At 44.0% G+C, this 3,025-nt stretch overlaps 1 long non-coding RNA gene across 1 annotated transcript; it reads left to right on the top strand.

The window, feature by feature from the left end:
* The first annotated feature begins 1,875 nt into the window (after window positions 1-1,875).
* Window positions 1,876-2,627, top strand: LOC107663726 (uncharacterized). Its single transcript, XR_001631373.1, has 3 exons — window positions 1,876-1,889; window positions 2,056-2,062; window positions 2,450-2,627. It is a non-coding gene; the product is annotated as an uncharacterized LOC107663726 (long non-coding RNA).
* Window positions 2,628-3,025: the final 398 nt, after the last annotated feature.

Here is a 3,025-nt window from a genome sequence, read left to right as displayed (position 1 = left end):
AATTACTGCTTAACTGAACTGGCTGTTTCATTAACTTTTGACCTCCAAAGCACAGATTACATTGTCTTCTCTGAACTTGAAGGTTCAACTTATTCGAAATTGCACAGTTGTTTTTTTTTTCTCTCTCTCTCTCTATTTACATCAGCCACACTTTATTTCCTGAAAAGTCTGAAATGTGCAGTTTTTAAGATGCAATTTTGTACTATAAATCACTTTCCTCATTTCCCAGCAAAAGGTGTCAACTCATATTCTTGTTACCATGTAAGAGACATCATGTCTTGTTAGCAAAAAAACACTTACAACCTTTGAGATTTGAATTAAAATGACTGCTACTTCATTCGGGGTGGAAAAAAGTATTATAATAAAAAAAATATGTATTATTAAATAAAAAAAAACTTTATATATTGTATATTATAATTTATATATATATATATATATATATATATATATATATATAATGAAATCTCACTTTGGTCAGACGCTTTGCAAAACTTACAATAGAACGGCGCACATAACAGTGTTGTATTTTCTCATAACAGTTATAGATTCTAAATCATTTATGGACATTGATTCGTTGTTACAGGGGTGGAGATGTGAGATTTCCAGCACGGCTGCCTTGTCTCTCTGAAGGAGAGCTGCTCGGAAGAGAACTAAGGCGCTGCTGCCCGCATAAATGAATATGAATATTCCACACCTCTATATAATCAGCCAGCAAGAGGCACTGATTGTCCTCCTCCAAGCACCCGGGTGAATTTTAAACAGCAGTTTTAAGCTGGATGACTCACCTGGGAGAGAAAATCTCAACACATTACCTGGAAAAAGCCATCACGCTATCACTCAAGTCTTCCTGGTGGGAGATCCGGATCTATGCCCTCTTTCTGTAGCGCACTCCCGAGAGCTTAAGAGCCAATCAGATGGACAGATGTGGATGTAAAACTAACCCCTGTTTAACCCTCTCCGGGGTTAAACTATAGCAGTCAAGCCTTTGCTCTTTCCTGTAGGTCACAGCCCAGTCAATAAAATTACATTATCTTCAGGACAGACATTGTCTGCATGTTTATGGCATGTCACCCGTGAATGCACCAGACGGTGAGCTCATGAATATCATAGAGTGTCTGTACATATGATTTTGTGTGCTATCGTTCTCCCTCCCACACGAGTTTCCTGTGTGGCCTTGAGGAGTTTCACCCCGCCGGGAAATCTGACAGAGCTGTATATTCCCATTTCTGAGATGATGGCAGCATTGCTCATTGTATTGGCAGCTGTCAATGTCAATATGCAGCAACAGGCCGAGCCAGTGTTTTCACACAGTATTCTAATCTAATTATGATGCTTTATTTTCTGTGTGTATCTTGTCACAAAGCAGAGCAGAGGACGTTTTGGAAACAGCGACAGTATGTGTCCTCTACGATATCGGAAAGCACTCAGAAACTGCTGAAACGGTTGTAGATAAAATGAGGGTACTGTTTAAAGGGATAGTTCACCCAAAAATTAAATTGTATGTTATTGTTATGTTTCTGTATGTTACTCACCATTGTCATCATTTCTATATTCTGTTAAGATGTTTTTTTTTTTCTGTTGAAGTAATATTTTCACAATTGAAAAGTCATAAAGTTTAAAGTGTTAGAGTTAATATAAAACAGTTCAGAGGGCAGAATTCAGTAAGGAGACAGCTGTAGGGAAAAAGCTGTTCCTGAGTCTGCTGGTCCTTGTCCGGAGGCTCCTGAAGTGCCTCCCGGAGGGCTGGAGGTTAAACAGTCTATGGTCAGGGTGAAAGGAGTCCTTAAGAATGCTGCGAGCTCGACGTAGACAGCGTTTTCTCTGGATGTCCTCAATAGCAGGAAGTGGTGTCCCTGTGATGTGTTGGGCGGCTTTCACCACCCTCTGCAGTGCCTTGCGGTCAGCAACTGAGCAATTCCCATACTAGACTGTGATACAACTGGTCAGGATGTTCTTGATTGCACACTGTTAGAAGTTCACCAGGATGGCTGAAAACAACTGGTTCTTCTTTGGTGTCCTAAGGAAGAAGAGGCGCTGGTGAGCCTTCTTGACCAGGCTGGAGGTGTTTGTGGTCCAGGACAGGTCCTCCGAGATGTGGGTTCCCAGGAACTTAAAGCTGGAGACACGTTCGACAACTGTCCTGTTAATGTGGATGGGGTCATGCATGCTTCCTTTCTTCTTCCTGAAGTCCACAATAAGCTCCTTTGTCTTACTGGTGTTAAGGAGTAGGTTTTTGTCAGCACACCATGCGGCCAGGTGCTGTACCTCCTCCCTGTAGGCAGTCTCATCGTTGTCTCTGATGAGGCCAATCACCGTGGTGTCATCTGCAAACTTGATGATGGAGTTGGATCCATGCACAGGCCTGCAGTCGTGGGTGTAGAGGGAGTAGAGGAATGGGTTCAGCACATAGCCCTGTGGTACGCTGGTGTTGAATGTGATGGTGGTGGAGCAGGTGTGGCCTGACCTAACATGCTGAGGTCTGTTGGTCAGAAATTCCATAATCCAGTTGCAGAGGGAGGTGTTAATGCCCAGGTCTCCAAGTTTAGTGGTCAGCTTGGAGGGAATGACAGTGTTAAATGCTGAGCTGAAGTTAACAAACAACATCCGCACATATGTGTTGTTATTGTCCAAGTGTGTGCGTACCGAGTGCAGCACTGTGCTTACTGCATCCTCTGTGCTCCTATTGCTACGGTAGGCAAATTGGTGTGGGTCCAGTGTGAGTGGGAGGCAGTTCTTGAGGTGTGCTAGGACCAGTCGCTCAAAGCTCTTCATAACAATAGATGTGAGTGCTACGGGGCGGTAGTCATTCAGGCACATCAGGGAGGAGTGTTTCGGCACTGGCACAATGGATGTGGACTTAAAGCATGTTGGCACAGTTGCTTGGGTGAGGGACAGGTTGAAAATGTCTGTGAAGACCCCAGCGAGCTGCTCTGCACATGCCCTAAGCACACGTCCAGGAATTCCGTCGGGGCCAGCAGCCTTGCGTGCGTTGATCCGGCTCAATGCAGTGTAGACATCTGTGGAG

The sequence above is a fragment of the Sinocyclocheilus anshuiensis genome, unplaced genomic scaffold (genome assembly GCF_001515605.1).
Source record: "Sinocyclocheilus anshuiensis isolate Anshui unplaced genomic scaffold, SAMN03320099.WGS_v1.1 scaffold2425, whole genome shotgun sequence".
Lineage (NCBI taxonomy): Eukaryota > Metazoa > Chordata > Actinopteri > Cypriniformes > Cyprinidae > Sinocyclocheilus > Sinocyclocheilus anshuiensis.
Note: the sequence above shows the minus strand (reverse complement) of the source record. Positions and strands in the feature narration are given on the sequence as shown.